Source organism: Pelodiscus sinensis, chromosome 13 (genome assembly GCF_049634645.1).
Source record: "Pelodiscus sinensis isolate JC-2024 chromosome 13, ASM4963464v1, whole genome shotgun sequence".
Lineage (NCBI taxonomy): Eukaryota > Metazoa > Chordata > Testudines > Trionychidae > Pelodiscus > Pelodiscus sinensis.
The window spans coordinates 146,720-164,059 of record NC_134723.1 but is presented as its reverse complement, the minus strand read 5'-3'; the positions used below and the strand labels follow the sequence as shown (position 1 = coordinate 164,059).

At 47.9% G+C, this 17,340-nt stretch overlaps 1 protein-coding gene and 1 long non-coding RNA gene across 10 annotated transcripts in view; one reads left to right on the top strand and one right to left on the bottom strand.

The window, feature by feature from the left end:
- Positions 1-1,134: 1,134 nt before the first annotated feature.
- LOC142831314 (uncharacterized) overlaps positions 1,135-17,340 on the bottom strand; it is an 86,888-nt gene continuing 70,682 nt past the window's right edge. Inside the window, exon 3 of the long non-coding RNA XR_012907035.1 lies at positions 1,135-1,269. This is a non-coding gene — a long non-coding RNA (uncharacterized LOC142831314). The remainder of the gene's footprint in view (positions 1,270-17,340) is intronic.
- ZNF185 (zinc finger protein 185 with LIM domain) overlaps positions 1,732-17,340 on the top strand; it is a 78,226-nt gene continuing 62,617 nt past the window's right edge. For 2 of the 9 annotated variants that reach the window (XM_075941212.1, XM_075941213.1), the window contains exon 1: positions 1,737-2,007. The gene's annotated coding sequence lies outside the window, so the exon portion shown is untranslated. Of the gene's footprint in view, positions 2,008-6,385; positions 6,834-17,340 lie in introns of those variants that run through there. The other 7 variants (XM_075941215.1, XM_075941216.1, XM_006111329.4 and 4 more) reach the window with 6 other exon arrangements.

Below are 17,340 nucleotides of genomic sequence, written 5' to 3'. Positions count from 1 at the left end.
TGGGGGTGGGTAGCAGGTTGGGGCATTCCATAAAACAGTTCTGAAATAGTTGCTGATTTTTTTTTTGTACCCTTCACCCCTGACCTGTTGCTCCCTTGTGTCTCCTCTGGGCACTTCATGTGTTTAGACTCTTCAAAGCAGTGCCGGAGTTGGGCTCCCTTTGGCTGTAGACAAGCAGTTGCAATGGCTCCTCTCTAATAGTGCCCCTGGACTGGGGTCCCTCCCTCATGCCCATTGTCCTATTTCACGTTGGAGGAGGAGGAGGCTTGCAGGATCTCCTGGCCAACTCCAGCAAGGAATTGCCTGGACCAGCATGAGCTTCCCAGGAGTTGCTGAGATTTCTGTGGTAATAGCAGGGCAGGGAAGGGTGTGAGACATGGTTCTGACACATGCTATTGTGGGGAGGGCATTTTGGCTGAGCTTGGTAATAACTGGGGAAAACCAGTTTGATTTTCTTGCAGCAAGTGAGTGGTGTGGTTTACACACCCTTCTACTACTCACAGCATCCTTCAATACAGTTAAAGAAGGCAAGCCTTAGTTCTGTGTCACCCTGGCATACAGCCAAAGGGAGGGATTGATTGGTCACCTTCCTTTTACCCAAAATAGCCAAGGCCTAGGGGACTCCCAATAAAATGGAGACTATTGATTAGAAAATAAAAAGAAACACTCTTCTGCTGTGCGTAGTCAGCCTGATGAATTCGCTGGTGCAGGAGTTCACAAACTCAAATACCAGGGCTGGAAAGGGCTTGCTAAATTTGAAAGAGATATGCACAAGTGGTGTTCCTCCAGTAACAATTATGCACATTGATAATAAACAAAAGTGATTTTATTGAATATTACAAAATAAGATTAAGTGGTTGCAAGTGATAACAAGTGAATCAAAGTAAGTTACTAAGCTAAAATAAACAAAATATACCAGCTAAGCCTAATACACTAAAAGAAATTGTTACAAATTGTAATTTCTCACACTAGTCCTTATTTCAGGTACAGTTCTTGAGGCCAGAACAGATCTTTCCTGACCTTGGTCCATCTGCTTCTCCCTCCTTTCTTTGTTTCAAGTCTTTTCATGTGTCCTTTTGTGATGGGGAGCAGTCTGTGAAGTCAGCTGAAGACAGTCAGTCATTGTTTGCTTCTCATTCTTTAAGTAGAATTTCCCCAGGATGGGAAGTCTTTGTTCCATTCCTCCACTGCTGTGCAAAAACTCCAAATTCAAGATGGATCTGAGCACCAGGTGGAATGGTTACATGTCTTTGTAAGACCAACCACAGTCTGGAATTACAGGAAAAACAAGACTATTCACATATCCTTGTCCTGCGTGCTGGGCTATTAAGTTCCTTAAATACCACTAATGTTTTTCACTAGACGACTTAGATTAATAAACAGGTTTAAACTTTATATTCCTAGCTTCACATATAAGAATGATACATGCACACTAATAAAATATACATATTCAGAGGGTACTAACTCTTGATAAGTTACTTGCCCTGTTTTGCATAAAGCATGTTTGAGTTATGCATATTCATATTCAAAACCACCTTTCCATAAAAAATGTGGGGGCACAGTGTCACACTGAACTTCCAGATTCAGTTCTAATTGACACACAACTAGGAGAGGCGGGAGGAAGGGGTGCTCCAGTTCTTTCTGCAGACCTGTAAATAAATCCCTAGACAGCACTGGATGAAAGGAGCTGGAGTGGAGGTTTGGTCTTCTCAAAATCCTGTGCGGGCAGAGTGCTGAGCAAGGGTATGTGAGGAATGCAGCAGGAGACGGGCACCTCCTTGGTGAGAGGCAGCTAGCAGGGAGACTGCATCTGAATACAGAAACTTGTTTGATCTTCCCCTGCAACGCAGGACACACCCACAACTCTTCCTCAGAACAAGGCTTGGCTTTTGGAAGTCAGCCCTACCAGGTAAACATTGCAGCTGCCGAGGGAGACAGTTTCAGCAGCTTCACACTCCAGTCTCAAGTTTGACTTTGAGGGAAACCTGAGCTGAAGAGCTGCCACAGGTAGGACCACTCACTCATGTTTTGTGGGGTACCTAGAGAGAGAATACCTTTGTTCTGTTTGTCTGTCTGTCCTCCTCTCTGCCCCCACTGAAGGAAAAAGGCTATTTGTTTATAACCTGCCTGTGCTTGGATCTAGCCAAAGGCTTTTGTTGTTGACAGAAATGGACCTGAATCAAATTCCAGCTTCCAATATGCTGTGGAGCATGCAGGGCCCGTATCTGAAATCCCTAAATAATAGGCTGAAATAGCCTGGGTCCAAATGCTGCCAGGATACCAAAATGCTGGGTATGGTATAAGAAACTGAGTGGATCACAAAGGTGGGAGGGATCAGATCTGAATCTAAACTTTGTGGCTAGGGCTCAGGTCAGTTCTAATCCATATCCATTTGCATCTCCACATTGGCTGATCATTGCATTCCTTTTCACTAACCTCTCTTAAGCCACTGTTCTTCTACCTAAGATTGCTATAGACCAAGTAAGGGCTATATCTCCCCTTTGTTTTATGAACAGCAGTGGTTCTCATTGGGGGATCTGGATCCCCCTCTATGGCTGCAAGCAGGTTTCAGGGGGTTCTCTAAGCAGGACTGGCATTAGATTTGCTGGAGTCCAGGGCAGAAAAGCCTAAGCCCCATCACATAAGTCAAAGCTTATGGCATAAGACAAAGCAACTTAGCTTTGTGGGGAATAGGACCTGGGCAGTTGTCCTGCTTGCTGCCCCCAGTGCCAGCTTTTATATGCAGAAAAACAGTTGTTGTGGAGTTTTCAACAGCGTGTTGGAGGGTCCTCAGAAAGAAAAAGTTGAGGACTGTTGGGATGGATAGACATTCTAGCTAACTGATGAAAAGCAAAGCTAATTAGATCATTAGACTTGATGGGCTGGAGAGAGAGTGAAAGACTGTGGATGGATGCCTAGGAGGTGGGCTTATGAAATTTCTGGCTTGCCCTTTCTCATGCAGAGGACTATTGGCTTATCTCTGAATTAGTATGTACATTAATGCTGTTGGAAGGGAGGTACGGAACTGACAATGTTAGAGCCAGTCTAGTGTAGGCAGGCACCTCCTTCAAACCCCGCTTCTCCACTGCACCTCAGTCCTGTTATATCCTTTGCACTTGAGTTGGTAGTCTGTTTCTACGTCTCTGCCTAACAGATGATGTGGTGGGTAACACAGTCCTGCAGCCCTGTAGGCCCAGCTCACCAAAGGCAAAAGGCTCCTGAGTAGAACTCCTCAGGACCAGTGTTCCTTGGAAGCTGAGCACTTGGAGTATGTCTAGACTGCATCCCTCTGTTGGCAGAGGGATGCAGATTAGGCAGGTCGACATTGCAAATGAGGCAGGGATTTAAATATCCTGTGCCTAATTTGCATAAAAATGGCCACCGCATTTTTCAGACTCAGCACTTCGTCAGCAAAAAGTGGCAGTCTAGAGGGGATCTGTCGAGAAAGAAAGTCTTCTTCTACAGCTCCTGTAAACCTCCTTGCAGGAGGCATAAGGGATCTGTCGAAAAAGACTTTCTTTCTCGACAGATCCCCCTCTAGACTGCCACTATTTGCCAACAAAGATCTGTCAGGAAAATATGGTGGCCATTTTATGCAAATTAGGCACAGGATATTTAAATCCTTGCCTCATTTGCAACGTCGACCTGCCTAATCTGCATCCCTCTGCCGACAGAGGGATGCAGTCTAGATATACCCTTGGGTAGTCACTCAAGAGATTCAAATGCTGCCCAGCTAGTTAGCAGAGCACCCATAGCCAGCAGCATGCATTTCTACTGGCAGCGCACATCTGTACATATTTCAGTATACATAAAATGTATTCTGCCCATGAATGGAAAAAAAGGAACATTGCTCAGGGCTATTATTTTATTTTATTTTTTTCTGCCTGCACAACAACTCTAAATGAAAATTATGCTTGTCAAATGTGTCCTTCAAAAATTGGACTTATTTATCAGTAAATAAAAAAATCTGAAGCTTTTTCAATTTTCAACAATATTTCAGTTTTTTTATGAACTGAAGGTTTTTAACATGAATTTTTTGGACAGAAAATAATTTCCTTATGAAAAAGAAAGCTGTTTTCTATTGCAAAAGTTGAATATTTGCAGTTGAAAAATAGAACTGTTCATGAGGCTTCATCTATAAAATAGCTGTAATGTGCACTTGTTTGGCTGATCCCTAGATAGTAGGGAAGATGGTATTGTTACTTTTTTTTTTAATATATTGCACTCGGAGCTCAGGCTCATAGAGATGGGCATATGGTGACCATTGCTCTCCTTGTTTATAAAAATGTACTTTAGCAGTTAATGTCTCATAATTATGACAATTAAATGGAGGGCACAATGTGTTGAAATGTGCTTTAGAAATAGGTACTGTGATAATAGTAAACTCACTGGATATGGGATTGTCAGTTTCTGTTTGTGTAGTACAATGGGGTCCCAGTCCACTGAGTGACTATAAGTCAGTGTTTCTTAAACTTTTTAAGACTGAGGAACACCAAATAATTTTTTTTAATGAGGAACACCAAGGATTTTTTTGTTGAGACAAAAAAAAAAGTCACTTGTCCCTTTAAGGGCAACCATTTTGAACTTTGTTGTTCTCCACAGCACACCTCTTGACTGCCTCACGGCACACCGGTGTGCCACAGAACACAGTTTAAGAAACACTGCTATAGGTGCTGTTATAATTCATGTGTTCAATTATATCATACAGGGGTGGGGGAGAGATTTCAAGGGATGTTTCCCTTCTTAACTGTTTAACCTTGTGATTGTAAACAACAAAAATGTCAGAACTCATAGCACCCATGCATGCCTTGGAAGGGTTCTTAGGCTGGGATTTTGCCCACTCTGTGGTAGTACAAAACACCGACCTATTCAAAAGGCAGTTCTGTGCAAGACTTTGCCTGCTCTGGGTTGATCTTGAGCTGCTGATGACATAGAACTTTGGATAGATGTGCCACCCTGGCTCATCCTAAGTTTGGAATTGTGCCTCTGGCACTGGCAGAATCAGAGACTGGCATAGCCAGTAAATGCTTCAAGCCAGCTGAGCTTTTGTTTGGTTGCAAGTATAAGTACTACACAGGCAGATAGGGCAATCTTCATCCCCAAGTGCTGGCTCATATATGTGTCTCAAGCCCGGCTGAGACAGGAGTTCATTTGTGGGATCCATTCCTCCTTTAACGCTTCTGCTGCACTGACCATGATGGTGGACTTAGTGCTGTGAAAACCTGCTCACAAGCGACTGAACTAAGTCCTCCAACTCTTATCATTCCATTTCTCTGGTGCCTCAAGCTGGCTCTGGAAGGATGCTGAAGAGGTGAAAGGTTTCATCTCTCATTACCGGTTTCCATAGGAAACCAGAGGAAGGCTCTTTTCCTTCAGACCAACACGTTCCAGAGGTTAAAATCTAAAAGCAACAATTTTCAACCATCTTTGTATTTAATGGCATGGACTTGCATTCATTCACATGGCAGAGATCTTTGGAAGTAATATTTTCAGCATAAGGGAAAGCTCTGGAAGGGCTCGCCATTGGGAGATGGGCTCCCAGATGTTGGGGAACAAGTTAATGGACTCAGCTAGTAGCAAGTGTTCAATTTGGTCAAGGCAGCTACCAGGACCATCCTTGGGATGTATGGGCCCCTATGCAATACTATTAAACTGGTGCCCCTATGCCCAATGGCAGCCTGAGGGGGAGGGGAACAATTTTTTAGAGATGTAGTTTTTATAATCTTCAGCAACACACTAATGAAATATTTGTTAAGCAAATTTTAAACTAAGGCCCTGTCAACTAACACAGAACATTTAGAAAATGACAATCATGTCCTGTGGTTGGCAAGTACCTGTGAAATGGTTTCATTACCAGTTGAACTGCTCTTTCACTGGTTCCACATTTTGCTAATAACTCTGGCGGGCTTTGTTTCTCTTAAGTTAACTAGATCCTCACCAGAGGAAGCAGGACCACGCAGCAGGGATAGGAAGAGGCAGGTGCGTGGACATTAGGACCCAGAGGTGTTCGAGATTTTCAGGTGCCCTATACAGCTGCATGTTTTGTGTATGGGTAAGGATGGCTCTGGCAGCTAGTGTTAACACTGATCAGATAACGCCCTAGTGATTGGAGATGTGCCAAGCAAAGACTGTGGCTCTCCGTGCCACTGAGCTCAACAGCAGCCACGAGTGCTTAGCACCTCTAGAAATCAAGCCACTTTGGCTTCAGCTGTCTAGTGAATGTGAAGTATGTGGTTTCAGCCCCAGATCCTCAAAGGTGCCTGTAGTGGGGCGGACTGGCCGCCCACTGAGCCGGAGGAGGAGGAACCCCTCCGGACGCCATGTTGGGCTGAGGCTAACCCCGCCCTGTCACCTGACTGGAAGCCAAGGGGCGGGCCCAGGGCTATAAAAGCCCAGGCAGCAGCCTCAGTCAGGGCTGAGCCTGCCCAGAGGCCTCTCCGGGACTCCCAGCCGGGGGAGTGGGGGCTGAGGCCTGGCCTGGGCCTCCTACCTGCGGGGGCCCAGAGGCAGACTACTGGCTCCCTGCCTGGGAAGCGGAGGCCCCGCACAGCAGCCTACCCGTCCGGACGCAACGGCGGAGCCACAGGGCCTGCCCGAACCTCTGCCCCAGCGCCTGCCCCGGGACCCGGAGAAGCGGCCCCAGCCACGGCCTCGGCTGCCTCGACCGGAGGCGCCGCCAGGGATTTCCACGGGCCCTGGCCCAGCCGCCCGACCCTGCCCGCACCGGGAGCCCCGCTGAGTCCCAGTGACCTGCAAGCGGCCACCGACTGGCCCGGACCGCCCCGGTGGGACGAGACTCTCCTGGACTCCTGCCTCCACCGCTGGACCCCCAGGTACCGCCCGAGGGGGAGAACGGAAGTGGCCCAGGGATGGAGGGGGCTGTTAAAGGCCCCTGAGCTGGAGCCTCCGCTGAGCCGAAGCAGCCTGCACTGCTGCCCTAGGGCCCTGGGCCTGCGCCCCCCCTGCCACCCACGTATTGGGTGGCAGCCTCCCCCTTCGCCACTGCCACAGGCGATCCGCCTGCACCCCTCCTGAACAAGGAGCTCCCTGCTAATACACTGCCTGTGTTTGCTGCCATGCCCTGAACTAAGGGCCTGGCCGCCGGTTATAAACTGACTGTGTTGGGTTACTGCCACACCCAGCATCAAGGGCCTGGCCACCCCTTATAAACTGACAGTGGTGGCTTGCGGCTGTCACCCCCTGAACTAAGGGCCTGGCCGCCGGTTATAAACTGACTGTGTTGGGTTACTGCCACACCCAGCATCAAGGGCCTGGCCACCCCTTATAAACTGACAGTGGTGGCTTGCGGCTGTCACCCCCTGAACTAAGGGCCTGGCCGCCGGTTATAAACTGACTGTGTTGGGTTACTGCCACACCCAGCATCAAGGGCGTGACCACCCCTTATAAACTGACAGTGGTGGCTTGCGGCTGTCACCCCCTGAACTAAGGGCCTGGCCGCCGGTTATAAACTGACTGTGTTGGGTTACTGCCACACCCAGCATCAAGGGCCTGGCCACCCCTTATAAACTGACAGTGGTGGCTTGCGGCTGTCGCCCCCTGAACTAAGGGCCTGGCCGCCGGTTATAAACTGACTGTGTTGGGTTACTGCCACACCCAGCATCAAGGGCCTGGCCACCCCTTATAAACTGACAGTGGTGGCTTGCGGCTGTCACCCCCTGAACTAAGGGCTGGACTGCGCCCGGGGAACTAACGGGGCTGGCCTTAAAGGGGCAGCGCAGTGGGGCGGACTGGCCCACCACTGAGCCGGAGGAGGAGGAACCCCTCCGGACAGGCAAACCGACTACAGTGCCTAACGCCTCCTGATTTCAATACCTTTGAGGATCTAGCCTCAGTGCTTGTGGCCATTGTGTATTTGGGACCCCAATTTTAACATTCATATGCCTTACATAGAACTTTCATATTCCATGCTTGGCTTCCCATAGTCGAGACCAAGCTGCTTTGGGTGGTGCATCCATGATAAGTGAGCTGAGTCAGTGCCCATTTCACATGTGAACGTGCTGACCAGGGTATATAAATGTTTGATGCACTGGCCTGTTGGAAGCTCACATTTAAACCACACCCAGGTGTCAGTATGGCAAAGAGATTGGGAGGCACCTTGCAACTGCGGAATTGGTCTTGCGCTTCTAGAGATCTGGCGTCAGGGCTGGGTTTTGAATCCCAGTGAAACAAATTTGGTAGCCTTTTGTCATTAACACACTGTTGAGAAGTCTGGAGCTTCCACTGTACAGCATGGACTTTGTGTTAGAGGGGGGGCTCTGCTCTGTAGTCTCTTAGAATACTAGCCAGTATAGCCCAGCTTCTGCCAGGCATTCAGTGGAAGTGCTTTACAAGAATGCCACCGCCCACAATTGTGACTGATGACAGGCATTGAACTAGGAACCTCCAGCGCTAACAGCAGGAGGGACTGAAGGCCTCTAGGTGATAGCCATTACAAACTTCTGTTCTCTGTGGGCACAGGTAACATGCAAGGACAAGATCTGGGGCAGGCTTTCCAGAAATGAGTAACTGCAAGTATGCAATGGAAGTATTCTGGGGTCATTTGCTGCAGAACCTGTTCTAGGCTATCCCCATTTCCCATTTGTTTCTTTAACAATTCAGTTCCTTTCACTAGGGCTGAGTCTCATATATCCTTTTAAATTGCTCACAAGAAGTTTCCCTCTTGCTGATTATATCCAATCCATAGAAGATTAGGGTTGGAAGAGACCTCTAAAATCACCTAATCCAACCCCCTGCTAAAGTAGGGCCAACGCAAACTAAATTTTATCTGAACCTAAGATCCCTCTAAGCTGCCTAACAAGCCCTGCTCAGAGGCTTTGGTCAGCCATATGGAGCACCACTTCTGTCTGCTGGCCCTACCATTTAACTGCTATGCCTGGGTTGGGGCCTGCAGGAGGGGATGCTTTTCCTCTGAGCCGTAGCAGCTCCATGCCAGGGCCTGGAGAGGACCCTTCTCTTTCCATAGCAGCTCTGTGTCTGGAGGGGTCCCTCTTCCCCAGCCATGGCAACTCCATGCTGGGGCTAATGGGAAGGGGTATCTCCCCCTTAGCTGCAGCAGCTCCATGCTGGGACTGGAGAAGTGTGCCCAACCCGGAGCTGTCCCTCAGCTGTTGAAGTTGGGGACAGGCACTCCTTCCGTGGGTCCCACCCAGCCTAGCATGGACCCGTGGAAGAAGTGTCCCTCCACCAGATGTGGACACAGAGAGGCACCTCTCATGTGGCCCTAAGCTGCTGGGGTGAGAGGGGGCCAAGGGCAGCCTGAGCCATGAACACTTAGTTGGTAATTGCTGGCCTAATGATATGATAACTGTGGAAGGACCATTGAGAGGTCCTCAAGTCCAGTCACCTGTATTTATGGCAGGACCAAACATTATCTACACCATCCCTGACAGGTGTTTGTCTAACTGCTCTTAAAAATGTCTAATAATGGAGATTCCACAACCACCCTAGTCAATGGGTTTGTTCCCATCTTTCCTGAACTGTGGCACCCAGAACTAAACACAACACTACAGTTGAGGCCTAATTAGCACAGAGTAGAGGGGAATAATTACTTGTGTCTTACCTACAACATTCCTGCTCATACATCCCTGCATGTTTGCTTTGCAACAGTGTGACACACTATGACTCCCACAACCCTTTTCACAGTACTCCTTCCTAGGTAGTCATTCCTCATTCTGAATGTGAGAAACTGATTGTCCCTCCCTTAGTAGAGTACATTGCATTGACCTTATTGAATTTCATCCTGTTCACCTCAGACCATTTCTCCAGTTTATCCAGATCATTTTGAATTATAATCCTGTCCTCCAAAGCACTTGAAACCCCTCCTGGCTTAATACCATCTGCAAACTTTTAAAAAGTTCTCTCTATTCTTTTATCTAAATAATTGATGAAGATATTGAACAGAACTGAACCCAGAAGTGATCTCTGCATAACTGCAATTGTTATGCCCTTCTAGCATGACTGTGAACCATTGGTAACTACTCTCTGGGAAATGTTATCTAGCAAGTTATTCACTCACCTTATAGTAGCTCCATCTAGGTTGTATTTCCTTAGTTTATTAATGAAAAGATCATGTGAGACTGTATCAAATGCCTTACTAAAGTCTAGATATACCACAACTTCTACTTTCCCCTCATCCACAAGACTTAAGAACATAAGAACGGCCATACTGAATCAGACCAAAGGTCCATTTAGCCCAGTGTCCTGTTGTCCAACAGTGACCGATACCGGATGCCCCAGAGGGAGTGAACACAACAGGTAATCATCACATGATCCCTCTCCTGTCATCCATTTCCAGCCTCTGACAAACAGAGATTAGGGACCATCCCTACCCATCCTGGCTTATAGCCATTGGTGGATCTAACCTCCATGAATTTATTTAGTTCTTTTTTGAATCCTATTAAAGTCCTGGTCTTCACAGCATCCTTTGGCAAGGAGTTCCACAGGCTGACTGTGCATTGCATGCATCTGACGAAGTGGGTTTTTGCCCACGAAATCTTATGCTCCAATAAATCTGTTAGTCTGTAAGGTGCCACAGGACTCCTCGTCGCTTTTGCAGATTCAGACTAACACGGCTACCCCTCTGATGCATGAAGAAAAATGTCCTTTTGTTTGTGTTAAACTTGCTACCTATTAATTCAATGTGGTTCTTATATTATGGGAACAAGTAAATAATTTTCTCTTATTCACTTTTTCCACATCACTCATGATTTTATAGACCTCTATTCTATCCCCTCTCCCCTCAGTGTTCTGTTTTCTAAGCTGAAAAGTTCAAGTCTTTTTAATTTCTCCTCATGTGGGACCCATTCCAAAACCCTGATCATGTTTGTTGCCTTTTTCTGAACCTTTTCCGGTGCCAGGTAGCTGAAGAAGCACCTGTAACAATCTCTTAAAACTACCTCTGTGTAGGGCATTGAGTTGGCTCTGAGCAGAAATAATTAGCTGTTTGTCTGACAGACAAGTACTACATTGTCACTAATGTTCTCGGGGAGGCAATGTCTTTCCGTGGCAGGGCCGCCTTTTGGTGCCAGTGCTGAAAACAGCAGTTTCTCAGAACAGTGACTCAGATGTTTCAACAGCTAGCTGTACAGTCCTGTTTACCTTCCTTTTATTTCAGTCTTGGAAAGTGCCTATGGCCCTGCCCGTTTTTCTCCTTCCATTGGGGTAAATCAAGAGTTACTGCCATTGGCATCAAGGGGATTACACCAGTGCAAGGGGGAGGAGAATCAGGGTCTCAGTCACTGATCAAAAAGCACAGCTTCTGATGGCCTCTCCCTAGATGTTTCACAGGAATTATTTTGTCATGCTCAGTAAAGCATAGACATCTGCCCTAAGCACCTAATTCTCTAGGGCACTGAACTGGGGTGTAAGAGGCCACAGTTCAATTTCCTGCTTTGCTGGAAGATTTCAGGCCAATTGCTTCCTACCCCATGCCTCAGTTTCCTCATCTATAATATGGGTGAAGTTATCCTGATCTGCATTAGAAAGTGTTCTGAGATCTACGGATGAAACGTACTATACAAAAGCTAGATGATGATCTTTTATTCCACTAACTTCCTTTTGAGCCCTGTGACGTAGCTGTTCTTATGACCCTTGTGTGCAACAATTTCTGTCTGAGGGTAGAGCGAAAATACTTTTGTAATATGATCTGCTTGCTGATTCCTTTTGGTGGCAAACAAAAAAAGGATCTAGACTGAAAAATTTGGGTCAGAATTTAAAAAACAGGCACCTCCATTCAGCAGGATTTTGCTTGGGGTAATTTGCAGTGTTTGCATGAGGGCCTGGCTTTGGATAACCATTAAAGTTCTTAAGTGTTTAATAATTTTTATGCTCGCCACTGGGGATTGAATCTATGAAGCCTGATGCTTTTTACATCTTTCTTGTACCGGTTTTGAACTATATGGCAAAAACTGTCTTCCTTCCCTCCCCGTCCCTTGCTGCTAGTTCCATCTGTTCTACCCTGCTTGCCGAGAGAGATTCTTAAGCTTTCTCTTGCGTGCCCTCACTTGCTCACACCATCTGATTTCCATTTGATAGCTGCATGTGGGACTCTGCATTGATATTCAGGGTACATGCCCCTGACATGTCCAATGCTTCCTTTTAGTGCAATTGAGCTGATGGTAGGTGACTTCTTGGGTTTTAAAATCTTTTTATCCAATGCCCAGAGTCATAGAACAGTAGACCTGAAAGGGACCTCGAGAGGTCGTCCAGTCCAGTCCCCTGCCCTCGCGGCAGGACCCAGCACCATCTAGATCAGTGGTTCCCAAACTTTTTAGCATCACGCCCCCTTTCTGATTTTTGAAAAACCTTCATGCACCCTCCCCTCTCCCCTCCCCCCCCCCCCCAAAAATAGCAAAACTTGTTGAGCAAAAAACCAAAAAGGAACTGACTGGGGCAGTAAAACTTGATGGGGAGGGGGAAGCTGGGTTGCCTCGCACTCCCCCTGGAATTTCTTCACACAAACCCAAAGGGGCCCCCCCCTCCAGTTTGGGAACCCATAGACATCTATCAGACTATCTAACCTGCTCTTAAATATCTCCAGGGAGGAAGATTCCACCACTTCCCTAGGAAACTTATTCCAGGCAGTTTATTCCAGTGTTTAACCAGCTAAGATACATGAGTGGCTCATGCTTCTTTACAACTATTGACCGTGCTGGGTAAGAAGAAATTTAGTTTTCTCTAGTCAAGGAATGATGGAGACTACAGCCTCCCTTGATTTTATTTTCCTCCTGTTGGTTCTTACAGTTGAAGAAGAAACTCCTTCAGTAAGCAAAGTCTGTTGGAAAGCTGAAAGGTGTGTGTGTCTAGGAACATTCTGATCATTCCTTGGGGCAGCAATATTTTAAAACCTGTGTATTTCCTACTTTGCATAAATGTGCTGATGCACAAAATAGAGGTAGCTAGGCTCACTCCGGAGAAAAAGAAAAATCTTGACAGGACAGAGAGTATGATGGTTGTTTCAGTATACAGCTAATGAGGAACAATAACTGTCTTTGATCCATTAATTTGCGTATATAAACTATAGTATATGTGAGCCATAAGCCATTGTAATGAACTGGCTTGTGGAGTATGGGGCAAAACTGAACAGCTTTATATATCATATACTCTACACTTCAAAAGCTAAGGCAGCTTCTCTTTTGGCTCAAGAGGGAGAGATTCATGTGAAGGAGCAAGAGGATCTGAATTCTAACCCCACCATTGCCTGGAAGTTCTGATTGACTAGTTGGTATAAAGACAACTGAAGTTTTAGGTAGTCATGGGGTTGTATCAAGAGATTACATATGATTTGTCTGCAGGGAGCCATTGAGTAATCTCTCGCACAAACCCTTAAGGAGAATGAAAAAGGAGTTGGCCCAAGTAATGAATCTATGCCATAGCTAAAAGCAGCCTCCATGCTTTCTGCAGTGTATGCTCTTTCACAAGCAGTGAGCATGTGATTTTATGAAGACAGACTTGGCAATAAAGAAAACCTATTTAAATGGTTACAAAATAAGAAGCATGGGCAGTCAGATCCTGGCACTAACTGATTGGCCAGCTCTCCCTAGTGAATTATGTAGATGTAACCCCTCCTGCTCACTAGCCCAGTGTGAGGTTATTCAGCTTTATTCTGAAAAAACATAGAACAGGATCACAATTCAGCAGACCCTCCTCTCTGCATGCAACTTGCATGCTGCTTCTAGCTCAGTCCCTGCTCAGACCCTGCTCTGGGCAGAGGTTACAGCATATAACACAGCCCCCTGACAACATGTTCCAACTCCCACAGTAACTTAAGCCCCACAACAGCCAAGTCCATGTTCTCCCTTTGTATCACTTAAACTCCTCTCAGGGTGCTTGTGACCGGGCGAGCCAGCCCTGCGCTGAACTCACAGCGTTTAGCCAGGTTACCCTGGCTAAAGGAGCCCTGCCCCCGCAACCCTGCTGGGCATGCTCAGTTTGTAGCCCAAGTATAAAGGCCTGGGGAGATGCTCGGTCTTGGCTGACTGCTGGAGGGGAAGGACCTCAGAAGGGAGCTCTTGACCAACACCAGCCAGCTGCTCAGAGGGAAGACAGCAGAGATTCTGGTGCCCGTTAGTATGTCTCCATGCCTATCGACAAGGGAGAAGCAGAGCCTGCTGTGGGCAGAGGGTACATCCTAGCAGGAAGTTCTCCCAACATGCTGCAGTTTGTAGTCCACAACTCATAGTTCCCAGGCTGCTGTTGAAGCACATTGGACCTTAGGCTACGTAGATAAAATGGAAAAAGGACCTTTACTTGCAAATAACAAACTAATTGGTTAATTAACCCCTGGATTAGTTCTCTGCCTCCATTTGCCTCACATGAAGGATGGGAGGCTTAATTCCAGGCTCACCAAGAGGAGGGGGAAAGGAAGAGGGCAGTTGCCCCAGGGAATCTAAAGGGGCCAGGGTTCCCAGTCACCAGCTCTGCTGCAGCAGTGGCTGGAGTCCTGGCCTCTTTAAAATAGCCAGTGGAGCACTGTGAAGCATGGTTGGGCCAGCGGGAGGGGGCACCGTGCCATTTGAGTGATGCTGGGGCCTGGCTGCCCTAGCCTTGCTCCTTCCTCCCAAGGCCCTACTCCTTCCGGAAGCATGGGCACCGCCCTCATTGCCCAAGGGCCTAGCAAACCTGTTGGACCCTGTTTAAATCTAAAGTGCGATTCCACTTTTGGGATAAGCAACTATGAAAATGGCAGTTGGGATCCTGCATTTCCTGTCTCCTTTTGACCCCATATCAAAAACCCTGTTTCCGGCTGCTCGCCCTGCAAACTCCCCTGGGATCTGAGAGTTGAACTGAGGGTTTTTGTTCCCAGGAATCATTTCAGTAAATATCTCCAAGCAAATGTATGCTATTGAGGATACAGGCAGTCCCCGACTTACGCGGATCCGACTTATGTCGGATCCGCACTTACAAACAGGGCTTTTCTCGCCCCGGAGCTTGCGGGCGGTGGGACCGCCCAGAGCGCAGTGGTCCCGCCACCGCGTCCTCCGGGGTGAGAAAAGCTGCTCCTGGTGAGCTGGGGGGGACTCCCCAGCCCATCAGGGAGACCCGAGCAAAGCCGCACAGGCGGCGGGACCCCGCTGCCCGTGCGGCTTTGCTCCTTTGCTCCTGTGCAGGGAGACAGGGGCAAAGGAGCAAAGCCGCACGGGCAGCGGGGTCCCGCCGCCTGTGCGGCTTTGCTCGGGTCTCCCTGGTCTGCTGTGGGGGAGGGGGCGCAGCTAGTGCGCCCCCCCCAGCAGACCAGGCTTTTGTTGCGGGACGCCTGGGTAGAGCAGCTGGGGTGCTGCCGGGTTGGTCCTGCGGGGACCTACCCGGCAGTGCCCCAGCTGTTCTGTCCCAGGAGTCCAGATTCAGCCGCTGTTGAAACTGATCAGCGGCTGATTCCAGGAAGCCGGGGGCAGAGCAACTCTGCCTAGGACTTCCTGTAGTCAGCCGCTGATCAGTTTCAGCAGCGGCTGAATCTGGAGCCAGTTCCGACTTGCATACAAATTCATCTTAAGAACAAACCTATAGTCCCTATCTTGTACGGAACCCAGGGACTGCCTGTACTTGTGTTAGCGGCAGTCTTCAAGAGATGCCCTGCCTCAGATATGCCTGCAGAGCCCCCTTGCTGTCAGAAGGGTTGCACAGGTGTAACTAATTGGAATTTATCAAGCCATTCAGTCACTGCTGCTCCCAATGGAAGAGATCCCAGCCCTCTGGCTCTATATGCCTACCCAGAGTAATGAGCTGGAGAAGGGCATGTGTGTTGCTAAATACTGCTGATAAGAGGCAGGTTTAGTATGGTTACGAATCACATGCTGATATTTTGCACTTCAACTGAATCATCAAGGAGTAGTGGGGTTCATACCCCACTCATGACAATTGCTGGGAGATCTTTAAGGAACATGTGTGGTCAGCTGCCTGTTTTCTTTCTTCTCTGACACTGTGTAAGGAGTCTAGCCCCATAAAATGCATGGAGATCCTCCATAGTTGGTGGGATTGTGAAAGAGCAATTGACAAAGAAATGTCAAGGAAGTAATAGTCCCGGGATTAGGAACTCTGCTGAAAAACAGGTGAGGGCATGCAGGGTTTCTTGGCAAGCTCCACAGACCCCTTTGTTCAGAAACATGTTCTGAGCTAAGTCAACTTTCATAGTTTCCTGTACAATTACATAGACATGCCTTCAGGGATCCAGGCGCTCTCTTATCCTGCTGCCCACTGCATCCAGCCTTTATAGACAGAGAATAGAGAGCAGGAAGATCTGCTACAAAGAGTTTTCAGAGTGTGACAGGTTCTGAAAGCTACCCAGCCAACAGGGATCCTTGTCATTCAGACATGATCTGAAAACATACCCCCTGTGTGCAGTGCATGAATGTCAGTAATCTCATGGGAAAATGCATCCTCCATTGTACAACAGGCAGCATACTGATTTGTTTTCACACCCGTCCTAGAAGTGACTGCATTTTACTTTTATGTCTGATTCTGTAAGTCATTTTTAAGTGAGGGGAAACTTGGGAGAATGCAAGACAAATTAGACTCCTGAAAGGAGGACAGTCATCTAGAAAGATGAAAGCTGCTGCCCCAGCCCATAGAGGCCTCTGGAAATGATACAGCTTCAAGTCGACCTGACCATAAATCTGAAGTTGGGTAGAAAAGCAGAGTTGTTCTCTCTGAAGTGTTCCACCTAAGAAAAAAGCCACCACCTCATGTTCAACAATGCAATGGTAAGCTCCAGAGTCAAGCAAACATGCTCTCCAAGGGCCCTTTTCAAACACATGCCTAGCTTTCAGCACATATGTAGACTCATTGAAATCAACAGGGCTATTCGTGTGCATAAGCACCTGAGTTGGGACCAGTTGTTAAAACGCTGCAGCGTCTTCAAGGCCTACTGAACTAACTCTGCACTAGATCTCCAAATAGCAGCTGTAAGTGCCACTTGGACTCAGTTAGCAAGGAAGAAGGTGTGATGGCACGTCGGGTACCCCCCGACCTTGCATCCTGTCTGCAGCGAGATGAGACTCCACTAGGATATAGGAGTCAGGGATATAGGATACAGTCAGGGCCAGGCAGCCTTAGACCCTTGGGGCAGGGGTATATAGGCCCCTGAACCCCCAGTGCTCGGCTCAGTCTCCTCTCCATGTTTTCCCAGCCAAGACTGCCCCTTCTCCAAGCCACACCCTTCCTTTGTTCAGACCCTTCCCTGGTCAGGTAAGAACTGGTTGGGCCATAGTCTACATGACATGGAGGCCCTCAGGGCGACCCCCCTGCTGGGCAGCGCTTACAGACGTGGGCCAGTAGGGGTCACCCACGGTCCAAGCATACCAACCAGTGAATGCCCAACCAGCA